A 15,894-nucleotide genomic window follows, 5' to 3' on the forward strand; every position below is an offset into this window, starting at 1 on the left:
GTCATGGATAGGCATGGTCCCCAGTCCCCACACACAGTTCAACCAACCCATTCAAGGACTCACCCAAGGTGAGTTGCCCTGGCTCTGTTGCCTTCCTTCCACGCCTTTCTCTGACACCCAGGAGCTCTGTCCCATGACTTCCTGTGGTTGAGCTGTTGGTCGAGGTTGAAAGCCACAGAGGTGAGACCATGCAATTTTAGCTGCAGCCCAAAGGGAATCAGACCTGATGCCAAGTCCTCCTATAACTATAAAATACCATTTCCCCAAGCCGAATTTATTCATTTTCTGTGTTTAAAGCCATAACCAAAAACAAGCCCTAATGGCCATGCCATCCACTGGCCAAAGCCCCAAACCAGCCACCGGCCAGTAATAGAACCAGCTCCCTCTACTATGGAAACCAGCCTTGCAGTGGAGCCTAACTAACTCCCTGCCCCACTCAAAGCTGGGACAGTAGGATGGGATGACTCAGAGTTTCTCCCAGGGCAGTGTCCTCAGCAGGACCCATGCAGAAGCTCATCTTGGCAGAGTGAGGCTGTTTTCTGGAGATGATGTTCTCCGGCAGGATCAGGGCTTGCCTCGGTGGTGTGCCTCCTGTGGGCCAGGACAAACTCGTGGTCACTCGAGGAGGTCTCTCTGGAGTAGCTGAGGGGTGGGAAGGGAGTCTTCCAGGCTGGTCTTGAACCTACATCTGCACAGCAAACACTCTGCTTTTATTTCTATTTTATATCATAAATCAATAAAAATGTAAAACCCTATAAAGATGCATGCATTCACACTTCAACCAAGAATGAGGAAACAAATTGTCCTTACAAAAGATTATTGTCTTAACATTTTGTTGGGTGACCTGGGGGTTGGAGACTTGGGTGGATGATTCCACCGTCCTGGATGAGCCACCCTAGAAGCAGCACCGGGAGAGCCCCAGTGTGTGGGGAGGCCCGAGGGAGTAGTGCCGCCTCGGGCAAGGCCATTACCCCTCGGGGCCTCAATGTCCCATCTGTAAAGCTGAGATCAAAGATGCTGCCCCCTTAGGACTCTTGAGAATAAAATAAAAAAAAGATAACAGGGGCGCTTGGGTGGCTCAGTCGGTTGAGCGTCCGACTTCAGCTCAGGTCACGATCTCACGGTCCGTGAGTTCGAGCCCCGCGTCGGGCTCTGGGCTGATGGCTCAGAGCCTGGAGCCTGCTTCCGATTCTGTCTCTCCCTCTCTCTCTGCCCCTCCCCCATTCATGCTCTGTCTCTCTCTGTCTCAAAAATAAATAAAACATTAAAAAAAAAATAAAAAAAAAAAGATAACAGGTGTAAAAGCCTTCTGTGAGGAAGAAGTTCTGTGTAAATGGAGGATAGTGTCACTGTTTTTATTGCAACCCCGCCACCGGAAGGGAACCTGTTTCAGCCCCCTGACTCACGGTGGAACAGGTTTCCCACAAATTCCCATCTGACACTCTTTCCCCTGTTCTCCCATCCTCCCACTGGCCCGGCAGCACCTGTGGGTTGACTCAGCAACACGCTTTCGCTTGGTTCATGACCTCCGATGTCTTGGAATCTGCCATGCCAAATCCAGTTTATTCTGACTCCTCTTTTGACAAGAATGTGAGTTTGCGCATGTCCTGTGAATTAGGTGACAAAGAGGGCTGGACAGGACCAGGTTTGCTTATTATAACTCCAAGCTGTGATTTGCCCAGAGTTCAAGCCTCACTAAAGGCCAGGTCTGCCTGCCCCCCCTCCTGGCCCCTAACTTCAGAAACCTTCACCAATGGCTTAGTGTTCTGGGGGCGTCTGCAGTGACAGTCACAGATACTCCCTTACTTGAGGCAACATGAAACACACAGGTCTTGGCCTCCTCAGTCCTGTTCCTGCGGCCTGACATACCTACTTGAGAAGGTTCCAGGAGCATCTAAGGAAACCCGGCGTGTCAGGGCTGGAGGGGGTTTCAGAGTGCCTCCAGTGCCCCCTTTCATTTTTCAGATGGGAATCAGATGCCTGGGAAGAAAAGTAACTGAAGCCAGGTCAGAAATAAGTGTGCCCTTGTGAGAATCTGACCTGCCAGGCCATCCCGAGCGGAATAGTGTCTTCCCAGATTCACATCCACCCGGTACCTGGAAATGTGACCCTATTTGAAAGTAGGGGCTTTGCAGATGCAGTCAGTTCAGACGAGGTCACACTGGATGAGGGTGGGTCCCAAATCCAAGGACTGCTGTCCTTACAAGAAGGCCACGTGAAGACACAGCCCCACAGAGAGAAGAGCTCGTATGACCTTTGGGGGCGGGGTGCAGCTGTGAGCCAAGGAGCATGGACGCAGCAACCTCAGGAGGTGACGGAGACAAGGGAGCCTTCTCCTCTACAGCCTTCAGGGCAGCGTGGGCCTCCCGACACGCTCTCAGACTTCTGGCCTCTGTGGCTGGGAGAGAATACGTTTCTGTTGCTTTAAACCACCCAGTTTGTGGTGCTTCGTTAGGGCAGCGCTGGGACCCCAACATGCAGGCCGAGGCTCTTTCTGCTGTTTGCCTCTGCAGCAGGGACGTGTACAACCAACCCTCACCAAGCCCAAGCCAAGGGCCAGCTAAGCGGTTTCTGGGCTTGGGCTTTCAATCCTCATCACGAACACATCAGGAATGTATGTGATGCTCACAGAAACTCTAGAAAACAGAATACTTTTCTTTCTTTTTAATTGTAATTTTGAATAGTAATATAGTCACGTGACACAAAAAGCTGCTAAAAGGTTCAATACACGGTGAAGTCTCCTTCCTAGCCCACGGACTTTCTGCCACCCTGCTCTCTCACCCTGCTGGTTCTGCAAGAACGTTCCAGAGCTATTATTCTATAGGTTAACCTGCAAACCAACTAAAATATTCTCCCCTGCCACCACACCCTTTCTGAAACACAAACTGCAATATACTTTATAGATGGGTCCATATCTTGCTTGTCACTTATCAATACATCCTGCCACTTTCGTCCTGTCTCAGCAACACTAGCCTCCCAACTTCCTGAAACATCCCCTCTCGGTGACCCCTCCTTCTCCTGGCCTTCCTTTGACCTTACTGGCCATCCTTGGTAGGGTCCTTTGTGGGCCCCCCTTTGTCTTCCCTTCTCTAAGTGTTGATGACCTTCCAACCATTGCTGAGCCCTCTTCTCACCCACCCCCACCAAAGCCATCACCCCTCCTAAAGCACTGTATGCATAAATTCATATGTTGAAACCCTAGTGCCCAATGTGGTATCAGGAGGTGGGGCCTTTGGGAGGTGATGAGGTCACAAGGGTGGAGCCCTCATGAAAGAGATTAGTGCCCTTATAACAGGGACCCCAGAGTGCTCCCTCACCCCTTCCATCATGTGAGGTCCCAGTGAGGACAGGGCCATCTCTGAACCAGGAAGCAGGTCCTCACTGGACACAAATCTGCCAGAGCCTTTGTCTGAGACTTCCAGTCTCCAGAACTGTGAGAAATAAGTGTTTGTTGTGTAAGGACCCAGTCTATGGCATTTTAATTACAACATCAGTCTAAGACAGAAAGTAAGCTCCCCCTTACTTGTAAGTCACTGGCTTCCACATACACATCTCCAGATTAGACCTCTTGTACCCACAAGTCTGCTATAGTCATTGTACCCTTCTTTGGCTATCTCAGGACCTACACAATTAGCCAGAAATCTTGATCCCCCCAAACTGTCCTCTTTACCTCTTCTTCCCCATATCAGTAAGTGGCATCCACTCGCTCTGACTGGCTCAAGCAGACCCCCCACCAACACACACACTTACCTATCCCATCCTCAATCCATTAGCAAGTCCCAGGGACTCTACCCCCCATGAGAACGCTTGACTCTGTCCTCTTCTGCCCACCTCCATTGGCATCACCGTGTCTCTCAGGGCTTGCGACAGACCCCTGACTGGTTTCCTCACTTCCATTCTTAACCACCACAGTACTCCCATCCAATCTCCATACCACAGCCAACGTGACCATCTTAACACTCCAATGGTGGCCTATTGCCTTAGAATACAATCCACATTCCTTCTTTGACTACCACGCCCTGCAGGATAGGACTCCTGCCTGTCTTGCCAGCCTTGCCATATGTCATTCTCCCCTTGCCCGGCCTCACCGGTCTTCCTTCAGTTTCTTGACAGCAGCAAGCTCTTTCTGACCCCAGGACCTTTGCATAGTGCTCTTCACCTGGCAAGCCCTTGCCCGGTTAGCTCCTCTTCCTCTGAGGTTCAGCTGAAGTGTTATTTCTCAGTGAGACTCAACTTGAGTCCCCTGTCGTTCCCTGTCAGCTCATGGTTTGTTTTCTTCATAACACCCATGGCCATGATTGTGATTATGTTGACACCTCCCTACATGCAAACGCCATGATGGCAAGGGCTGTGTTTATCTCATTTGCCAGTGTATCCCTCAAGTCTAGCACCCTGTCTGACACCTATTGGTTTTTTAAGAAAGATCTGTCGAATGAATAAGCAAATTCAGTTTCTTTTGTAACAGATGGAGAGACTGAGGTTGTAGAGGTTGACTAACCTGCCTGAGGCCACACAACAAATAAGTAACAAAGCCATGATTTGACACCAGGCAGTCTGAATCTAGAGATGGTGTTTATAGGTGAGAATTTGTGATAGGGGGTGAACTGCCTCTGTGTACATTCAGCTGTTACCTACCGACAGAAAAGGAAGACATTCCCACACTCTTTTTCTTCTCTTGGGGGCACCGTGAAAAGTTCCAAATTTTAGTACTGAGTGGGGGCAAGGATATGGGGTGGGGTTGACAGTGAGGCTTAAGGACCTGAGGTTTGTCAGGCCCAGAGACAGGGCAGGGGACACATTTTCCCTCAGACTTCCCACAGCCTCCTTGCGGTGGGAACCAGACCTCTCCAAAGGCTCAGGTCTCCCTGTCGGTGTATCTGTTACAGAAGGTCAGAGTGGTTGGTTGCACACCAACCACTGAGAAGATCCCCGCACGAGACCTTCTGTACAGCATACAGCCAAGGCCAGTTGAGTTCCACCTACTGGCTGCTCTACAGCTGTTCTACAGTAATTTATGGTCTGCTTTTAACTGCAGCCTCTACTGTAAGAGAGACTGTTGCAGATTGGTTTTGTAGAAATCTTGAGCCTTCTACCTCTTCAGCTCCTTCCTTCTCCTTGAAAGAAGTTCAACCTTTATTTAGCAACTTGACTCTAATAGGGAACCACTGAAGGCAAGGAGCAGAGGCTGGGAAAACCCTGGCAGTAAGAACCTTCCAGCTGCATTTACAGGAAGTGTTGGATTGTTGCTGCCACTTCCCTGGCAGAGGTGGCAGACCAGGGAGACATTGCTCCCGAGGCCCAACAGACAGGAAGTGCATTGTGTGCTAGGACGCGCATGTTCTTCCTTCCTTTCTGCCCTGAACTCCTGTAGAAAAATTTCATAAGCATATCCCTTCTCCATTAAGGGCCGGGGCTGGCGGGGAGGGGTGAAGACAGGGAAACACAGCTGTTCCTACATCTTTTTGTTTGTTTGTTTCCTTTAAATTTTTTCTTGAACTATGAAATACAGAAAACTGCACCTTTCGTAAATATCCTGGATTATTGTTCACCAAATATTTCCTCCTCTCACTGGCCTCCACGAGAGGAAAATATTTCCCCACCCCACTGATGTTGGGCTTGGCTGTGCGGCTTGCTTTAACCAATGGAATATGGGCAGCAGAGGATACTAGTTCCTAGTCTAGAGCCTAAAGATATGTGTATTTCCTTCTACCTGTCTTGGGTTCCTGCCTTTCACCATAAGAGAGCATGCCTCATATAGCTGCCAGTTAGAGGGGGATGACAGCCATGTGGAATAGCCCTGCACTCATCCTACAGCATACAGCCAAGGCCAGTTGAGTTCCACCTAAAATTCTACCCATAAACCAGTCAACAGGAAATGAATGCTGACTGCCTGCCCTTGGATTTGAGGGTGGTTTGTTATGGCAACTGGTATCATAAGTGAACAGCTCAAGGAATTTTCACAAACTAAACACACCACTGCAGCCAGTAAATAGATCAGTAAGCAAAACATCCCCATACCTGAGAAGCCCAACCTCCCTGGTCCCCCATTCCAATTAGTATACCCTTCTCTAGGTAACCGCTAACCTGACTTCTAATAGCATGGAAGAATCTTGCCTGTTTTCTTACTTTAGATAAAGGAAACATGCAGAATATATTCATTTGTATGTAATTTTTTTCACTCAGCATCACATGTGCATGGTTGATCCATATGCTGTCGCATGCGGTTGCAGTTCATATATTCCCCTTGTTATTTTATGATTTTCCCATTCTATTGTTATGGGCATTTGGGTTGGTTTTGGTTTTCAAGTGTCGTGAAGAGCATTGCTATGAATATTCTTGTACATGTCTTTTGGTGAACATGTATCTATCTACTCATTACTGTTGGAGCTATATTAGAAGTGAAATTATACAATAAGATACGTGTATATATTCAGCTTTAGTATGTAACATGAGTTTCCCAAAGTTATTGTATCAGCTTAACGACTCATAGCTTCTGAGAATTCTGGTTGCTCAATATCCTCACCAATACAGGGTATTTCCCATCTTTTGAAATTTGGTCATTCTGTTGGGTGTGCAGTCAGATTGCATATTGGTTTTAATTTACATTTGCCTGATGATTAATAACTTAAGACCTTTTTCATATGTTCACTGATCATTTGGATATTCTCTTTTGTAAAGTGTCTATTCAAATCTTTTATTCATTTTTCTAATGGGATTTCTGCCTTTTGCTAACTGATTTGCAAAAGCTCTTTACATAATCTGGATATCAATCCTATATGTATTACAAATATCTGCTTCCACTCTGGGAATTGCCTTTTTACTTTCCCAATAGTGTCTTCTGATGTGCAGAAGTTCCTAATTTTAATATGCTCCAATTTATCAATTTTATTATTTATCAGTAGTGATATTTTTGCCCTATGTAGGGAATTGTTACATATTCCAAGGTCGTGAAGATGTTCTTCTATGTTTTGTTCTAGAAGCTTTATTGATCTATAACTCAATTGGGGTTGATTTAGAGGTAAGGATTAAACTACTTTTTTCGCTATATGAATATCCATTTGACCCAGAACCATTCAATCGAAAAGGCCATCATTTCCCCCACTGCACCACAGTGTCACTATTTGCCTTTTATTGGGGAACTGAGGTTTTTATTTGGTTTAGAGAATATGCTCTCAGGCTAGACAAATTAGATTCATATTCCAGCTTTCATATCCTAGCTACAAAGTTGAGGTAAGTTACTTCCTATCTCTGACTCTCAGTTTCCTTACCTGTATTTGAAAGTAATGAAGCTTTTTGTATCAGAGTCTAACAGACATCAAAGAAGAAAACGCATGAAAAGTACTTAGTACATTTCCTGGGAGCAGGTGCTCAATAAATATCTGCTGTTACCATTTCCATGACGACTGCCATATTCCTGATGTTGGCAGAACCAAGTCAAATGGGGTTTTTCTGATCTGGGAAACAAATCTGTTGCCTGTGCTCAGTTCTGATTCCAAGTGTCTGTGAGACCTGATACAGACCAGTGGACCACTCCAAGTTGATTTTGTATTCCTCTCTGTGTTCCCTAACCATCTTCAGGTATTCTCCATGCAAGGACTCTTCCTATTTTCAGCCTTTACTTTCCTGGACTCTCTATGAAATTAGCAACCTCCCCACAATATTTACTACCTTTTTCCCAATTCACTGCTGCTCTCTCTTTGAAGTCATAGACCCAGCTTCCCAAGTGAGCTAGCATCGCTGGACATACTTTTCTGATTTGTTTGTGACACTCAGCCAGCTGTTGGCCCGTCCAACAGAGAACCAAAAGACTTTTTTTAGGACAACATCCTATCTTTGTGAAATTGCCTTGTAGAGAAACAGCTGTGAAAGAAGGCTGCTTGGCCCATGTCTTTGGCAGTGAAGTTTTAACTCAATGCAAAGCATAGATAAAATAAACATCAGACATTTCACATCAACCTGGTTAGAGTCATGTGATCTTGTTTATTAAAGATGTCTTTTTTTTAGCACTTCACATCAGCAAGTGGATTTAATTCTCCTGCCGAAGCCAGAGTCATTAGATTGGAAATAAGTTCACTGGGGTTTGGCTTCTGTCTTTGGAAATGTCAACAGTTTATTCACGTTTTAAGAAGTCTGCAAATGTCACTGTTTGTGATTTTCAAGTTTGGGTTAAATGTGTCAGGGGAGATGTAACTAAAATGATCTTCTCTTCTACACTCTTCATGGAAGACATCGTTCAAGCCAGGGTATGCGCCTCACTGCCATATCATTGGTGTATTCGGTCCACTCACATATATAAAGTACCATAGAGTACAAGTGCTTTGCTGTGGGCATGGGGTAAAAAGACAAATATTCTACCTTTCAAAATCCTTTCACTTAGACCAGAACACTTAATTCACAATATTTTATACTATGGGCAGATATTTCCAGAACAAAAGTTGGTGTGGTTTTTAAACATTTTAATGTCATACCTGTTCTTGTACTCCAACTTACCAACACATTTGCCTCAGCCTGTCACCTTTGGGGCTACTCTCCCTGGGTGACAATTGTGTATCAGCTCCCTGCTGAGTAGAGACTCTCGACTTGGCTCAATCCTTGATATTTTCTAGGGTGATTCTCACTAGGGAGCACCTAGTTGGTCCCTACATTTATTTTAAGCTACCTCAAGTATACGTAAGTTGGTGTCCAAAGTCTGTTTCGTGTAGTTACCTGAAAATCTTCAATAGACCATGAACATCCTTTAGCCTGACCTTGAAGATGTATCTCTTAGAAATGTATCTCTTTCAATCAACTGAGCATTTATTGGGAGCTCTCATCAGATGTCAAAGCCAGTCCATTCTACTTTCTTCATTTCAGAAAAATTACATGTATGTTCCAAATTGTAAAGATTTTCCTGCCATATATTCGTGACACGTCTGGGACATTGAATCAGTTAATTCATGAAACAGAATTTTGTGTTTTCCAAAATGTTTCTGCCAAATCTCATTCTTCATGTCACAAGATGTCTGTGTCCAACTGCTCTCAAGACTAGTACTTTCTAAGCATTCTCCTCTGCAACCTGTGGGGAAGGGGATGGGAGGCATTTATCTTACTCTAAGCCAAGGGAAGGAACTTCAAGAGAACCACTCAAAAAGATGAGGAATGTCTTCAAGAAAGGGAGATAGGAAACCCACTCTCTTGCCTAAGGCTTGCTGAGCTCCTGAGGGTAGCCCTATCATAGGAGAGCGTGTGAGAGAAGTTTCTTGAGAGAAACTGAAGCATTTCCTGAGATGAGGTTATTGGCTGGAGTTCACCACGCACCCAGACAAGTGTGAAGGTGGAGACTAGGGGGACTGCCTGTGAGGGGGACTGCAGGACAAGGAAAGGCAAAAGTGGGAGCAAACTCAATTGACATAGACTGGCTGAGCATGCGTCCCCAGAGGACTCTCAGATAAGAGGCATCTGGAGGAATATCTCCCAAGAGGGTGGTCTATGGAGCTGATGAGATTCCAATGATAAAAACTGGAGATTTATAGGAGCTAAGAAGGGGGTTTTGCAAGAGGTCATTCAGAGAGCACATTGCTACTGACAGGGAGAGTGAGTGCAGGGTGTGGGGGCAGAGGAGGGGGAGGGATGTCTCCAGACAAACGTGTCCCATGAAACAGACAGGATTTTGTGGATGGCTAGCTGAACAAAAGACACCAATAGCCAGATGAAAATAGCTAAGTAATCATGCAAGACCTTGCCCCTTTTCCTCTGATGCCCCTTCCCCCTGCCCCCAGCCTGGAGGAGCTGGCAAGAGGAGGGAAACACAAGGAAGAAGACTGAAAGAATAGCCCTCTTTCCCCCATCTCCTACAGCAGGTCCTCAGGCCATGAGTTAGGCCTGAAACAGGGGAGAGAAAGATTATTTAACTGGATGTGAGTTTAAGGTTTTGATTTAGACTGGCCTGGGGTGGAGATGGTTCAGACAGCTGAAAGTGACTGAAAAGCTGAGGTTTCTGTCCAAAATGTGATGGATAATGGAGAAAGGAGATCCAACAAAGGCATGTTGGAAGGCAGCAGCGGGAGGAAAATGAAGCTGTTTCCTGCTTGTATCCTACTGAGATCAGTCCACTCGATTAACTACATCAGAAAACCTGGAATTCCTTCCCTCCTTCCCTCCTTCCCTCCTTCCTTCCCTCCTTCCTTCCTTCCTTCCTTCCCTCCTCCCTCCCTCCCTCTCTCTCTTCCTTCCTTCCTTCCTTCCTTCCTTTTTTCCTTCCTTTCTCCTTCCTTCCTTTCTTTCTTCCTTCCCTCCTCCCTCCCTCCCTGCCTTCCTCCCTCCCTCCTTCCGTCCTTCCCTCCTTCCTTCCTCCCTCCCTCCCTCCTTCCTTCCTTCTTCCTTCCTCCCTTCCTTCCTCCCTTCCTTCCTTCCTTTTCCCTTCCTTCCTTTCTCCTCCCTTCTTTCCTCCCTTCCTTCCTTCCTCCCTCCCTTCCCTCCCTCCTTCCTTCCTCCCTTCCTTCCTTCCTTCCTTCCTTCTTCCTTCCTTTTTCCCTTCCTTCTTTTTCCCTTCCTTCCTTTCTCCTTCCTTCCTCCCTCCCTCCTTTCCTTCCTCTTTCCCTCCTTCCTTCCTCCCTTCCTTCCTGCTTCCTTCCTTCCTTCCTTCCTTCTTCCTTCCTCCCTCCCTTCCTTCCTTCCTTCTTCCTTCCTTTTTCCCTTCCTTCCTTTTTCCCTTCCTTCTTTTTCCCTTCCTTCCTTTCTCCTTCCTTCCTCCCTCCCTCCCTCCCTCCCTTCCTTCCTTCCTCCCTCCCTTCCCTCTTTCCTTCCTTCCTTCCTTCCTTTCTTCCTTCCTTCCTACTTCCCTCCTTCCTTCCTCCCTTCCTTCCTCCTTCCTTCTTCCCTTCCTTCCTTCCTCCCTTCCTTCTTCCTTCCTTTTTCCCTTCCTTCCTTTTTCCCTTCCTTCTTTTTCCCTTCCTTCCTTTCTCCTTCCTTCCTCCCTCCCTCCCTCCCTCCCTTCCTTCCTTCCTTCCTCCCTCCCTTCCCTCCTTCCTTCCTTCCTTCCTTCCTTTCTTCCTTCCTTCCTCCTTCCCTCCTTCCTTCCTCCCTTCCTTCCTTCCTCCCTTCCTTCTTCCTTCCTTTTTCCCTTCCTTCCTTTTTCCCTTCCTTCCTTTTCCCTTCCTTGCTTTCTCCTTCCTTCCTTCCTTCCTTCCTTCCTTCCTTCTTCCTTCCTTTTTCCCTTCCTTCTTTTTTCCCTTCCTTCCTTTTCCCTTCCTTGCTTTCTCCTTCCTTCCTTCCTTCCTTCCTTCCTTCCTTCCTTCCTTCTTTCCTTCTTCCTTCCTTCTTCCTTCTTTCCTTCCTTCCTTCCTTCCTTCCTTCCTTCCTTCCTTCTTTATTCTGGTAAAACATAAATGCAAACTTTATTAGGGCACGAGGAGATATTAGGACTTCTGTTTGCAAGTGTTCAGTAAATGCACTATTGTCTACTTCTAACCCACCTAGACCGATGGCCCACTCATTCATCCAACATATGTTTCCTGCCTGGTCCCAAGTGTCAGACTCTGTGCTTGGCTCTGGAACCTCAAACAGACCAGACGACTGCCCTTGAGAAGCTTACAGTCTAAACACCTATGAATACATAAACATATATTCACGTGTTGTGGGTAGTGCTATTGTGGCAGCAGTAAAAATAACAACAACAAGAAGCCCCAGAGTGCAGTAATAAAGAATTGTACGTGTCTGTGCATGTGTGTGCGTGTGTGTGCACATGCACATGAACATTGACAGGGGACAATCCACTGTCAAATCCCTACTTAACCACACTAGCAGCTGAAAATTACCAAAAGGAAAACCAGAAATTATTATGCATTAACTTGGGCATTTTTATTTTGGAAGAGGGTACTCCTGGAAGGGAAATGAGGCTGAAGAGTGTGTGTGTGTTTCTGTATTCACTTAAAAGATAATTTTGCCTAATGAACATTTGCTGAGAATCTACACAGAGTAAGGAAACATGCTAGACAGTACAGTGAAGAGAGATCTACCAGTTAACTCTGGGACAGAAGTCTATGGATATTTAGGACTATCTGGGTATCTCTGACCCATTTATAACAGCTGAGCAGTAAGTATGGCTGTGGCCACCTGGCTCTGACGTGTCTGGGCTGGGAGCAGACCTGGTGGAACAGAAGGAAAGTGCCACAAAAGATGTCACAAAGAATAATTTAGATTTCTCTTTGAGACAAGCAACCACTTGACCCAAAGCTTTAGCTGTAGACCACTGTCTTCCTGGTCCTTTTGCTTCCCAACTGTTGGTCTAAGGCATGAATAATAACACTGCATCCCCACTATGTGCTAAGAAACTCCCCAGATGACTTTATACACCATGTAAGTCTCACTACTACCACATGATGTGACCATTAATATCTTCATTTTACAGATGAAGAAGCTGGGACTCAAGCTAGTCAAGCCCTTTGCCCACATTCCATGCAGAACCAAGTTTCTGATGCATGTTTGTCCTAGTGCAATCCTGTGTTTTTCCGCCACCACCCCAATGCCTCCAACCAGACCCTAGACTTTGGTCATTTGGAGGACTGAGACCATGTCTCGTTCATTCTTATGGACTCCAGATCCCAGAATTGTAAAGAATATAGTCATTTGTTCATTTATCCATCCAAAAATATATTTACTGAGCACTAATAAAGGGCCAGGACGTGCGTCCTATGGTCGTTAACTATTTGAGATATGAAAGAGGAAAGGGAGAGTTAAAAGGCGGAAACATATCCAAGGGCGGCAGCTGGATGCACAAGGGGGCTGAGCAGGGGAGGGTGGGGAAGAGCCTCCAACAGGAATCGCTCCCTGGCTCTGGCGCTGCTGTGTTGCATATCATTGCCTCCCTGGACTTCAGTTTTTACACAACTTTCAACGCGCCTCAGGTAATTTTTCAACAGGAAATTTTGAAAGCTTTGTAAACTAGGCAAACCATGTACCTGATCATTCCTTTCATTCACGTGACCTTTCCACAATTTGAGTGAGTCCCTACGAGGAATGACTTTTTTCCTGAAGAGTAATTTGCAAAGGTTAATATGTGAAGCTTGCTTTTCAGATGTATGGATTTGAGTACTTGCTGTGTGTAAGGCACTAACCTCAAATGTTGACTGGTTGATTGGTACATGTACTGGTAAGAAATCTGAAGTCAAATTAAAAACCCTCAGGTTCTGGATCTCATTAATCAATAATTTGCTGTGTGACTGAGCACGTTGTTCTCTTCTCTGGGCCTTAGGTTGATAATTAAAACAGATCTATCAAGGGCTGGAAGGGTCCAAGGGCTGCTTCTCTCAGTGATTCAGATCCTGGCGGCCAGGATCCAGAACCACTTGTTTACATGGTTTTTCTTCCCGTTTAACTACTGAAATCAGGTGACCATGCTCCAAAGTTCTTTGTACAAGCATCTGACCCACAGAAAATATGAGAAATGTTGCTACTGTGGTTGTTTTCAATGAAGTAATTATGAAGGAAAACAGAAAGTAAATGGCAAATATAGAAGAAGGAGAAACAGTAGCGATCCGTGTTGAATATTTCAACATCAAGGCATGATTATTATCTCCATCTAATCTCCCTGGATCTCTGTTTCCCACCTGTAAGAAATAATTCCTGGTAAACTCACTCACTCACTCACTCAGCGTCACCTTGCTTTGTTGTTTTTGCCAATTTCTCCCATGTAATTATTCCCATCATGGCCGAAAATTCCTGGATATTTAACAATGGCTGTCCCAAGCCTGTCCCAGCCAGCTCCAGCAGAACACAGGTGATGAAGGAGAAACACACAAGATGTGCTTGGGACAGTGGCTGTCTCATAGAAAACACGGACAAATATCAGCTATTATCGTTATCGTTATGAGTATTAACATTGTTAACTTCCTTAATCTTATTTTGCTAGCAGTTTTTTGTTTTGTTTTGTTTTGTTTTGTTTTTCTCTACCAGGACTCAGTTGCTTGAAGGATAGGATTTTTTTCAGCGTTGTAAGTGGTAGCCTGTCAGCCCTTGACCCCTACGCAGCTTTCTAATGCAATCTGCTTTGTAATCCAGAGGTCATTTACGCCTGAGTGGCTCCATCAGTTAAGCGTCCAACTTCGGCTCAGGTCATGATCTCATGGTTCATGGGTTTGAGCCCCGCGTCGGGCTCTGTGCTGATGGTTTGGACCCTGGAACCTGCTTCAGATTCTGTGTTTCCCTCTCTCTCTTTCTCTGCTCCTCCCCTACTCATGCTCTGTCTCTGACTCTCTCAAAAAATAAATAAACATTAAAACATTTTTTAACAGAAATAAATAACATTTCATGAAAGCTCACAGTGTTTGAAGCACTTGGATGGCTTTTTCACCTCTTTTGATACCAGTGGGATGTCTTTTGACAACTCAGTGGGATGGGTAGGACTCTCCATTTTGCAGATGACACATTGAGGTTCAGAGAAATTGTGACTTACCAGGGTCACACAGGGTGGCACAGTGATGTCAATGGTGGAGTTGGCTCTCAAAAAGTCCAGTGCTCTTGCCCCTCTGGTGATTGCCTCTTAATTTCCAGGAAGCACTTATGTGGGACACTAGGTTTCCCGACCTGTCCTGGGAGAGAGGGAGGAAAGGAAGGAAGACAGATGATCTCATCTATTCTAAATGGAAGCCCACAGCACTCACAGGAGGTGGGAGCTTAATATGAACCCAGTTAATTCAGTATAGATACCTTCAGTAGCATTTTTGAAGAAGGCATCTCCAAAGGGGAAGATTACTAATTCATGATAAGGATAAAGTGGACCCATCTCTCACTTTTAATGTGAGCTTGAGTTACTGTGATAATTAAGTTTGGCAGGGAGAGTATTAAACTGTGTAGTGTGAGAAGCCCTGTTATCTGTACAACACCAAATACAGTTTAATGGAATGGGTATGCGTGAGTACATCGTAAGGACAGGCTGGGGAGGACTCCTGCATAATTATAGAGATTGGTGCCTGCTAAGTGGGGCAGCTACTGGGGCTTCCCAAATACCTTTCTTGAGCTAAGAGCCTCTCCTTACTGAAGAGTCAATGACTAAGTCTCTAGGGAATGGACTGTACTCCAAATTCTGGGGATTTGCAAGAAGTGGTGGTATCAGGAGAAGGAAGGCACACATGATGTTTTACATTTGTCACTTGTCCCGCAATGTGTCACATGCTTAGCATGGGCCCACCAGGGTGGAGGGTGGATTGCGGGGTGATTCGCCTACATTTTATTCCCTGGTCTTCTTGTGACTTGGGTGCTTGCAAGGAATCTTAGAGGACAAGTGGGTTCTCTGTGGCCCCACAAAGAGTAGGGCAAAGGGTCCATGTGGAGGCTGGGTGTCCTGCTAAGCTAACCACTGGAGAGCTGGCCCCAGATTTTTATGTTTCAAGGGAAAACCCCAAAACACATCAACGTACATGAAGTGCGTGTTTGTTGAAAAACATGAGGAGAGACCTTCCAGCTGGAGTGTCAATTTTCAATTTTTTGGATTAATAGAGTTTTACTAATGTTATTAAATCAGTAATCACAATGACTTGCTTCCAGATCGTAGTTATTTTGTCTAGCATCGCCCAGAAAGGGCTATGCTGGTACCCAAGTGAAAAGTGGGTTCTCAGAAGCCTTTGCGTCCCAGGTAGCTTTGGAAGGAGCTGTGGATTCTGGGGCCCTGGAGGACCCCGTTTCATGGCTCTGGTGCTGTGGGCTCCAAACACTCTCCAGGCTGAACCTCTCCAGGCGAAGCTCCCTTTTTTCAGCCTGATGCCCTCATTTGAACATGTGCCACCTGGGCAAGTCCAGATGTGAGGAGACCAACATTCGCTAAGCAGTTCCTAAGTGCCGGATGCCATGTTGAGTGCTTTCTCTATGTTACCTCACTTTGTCACTATAGCCACCAATATGGCGTCCCTACCATCGTCT

Source organism: Panthera pardus, unplaced genomic scaffold (assembly GCF_024362965.1).
Source record: "Panthera pardus isolate Hobbes unplaced genomic scaffold, ASM2436296v1 HiC_scaffold_16, whole genome shotgun sequence".
Classification (NCBI taxonomy): domain Eukaryota; kingdom Metazoa; phylum Chordata; class Mammalia; order Carnivora; family Felidae; genus Panthera; species Panthera pardus.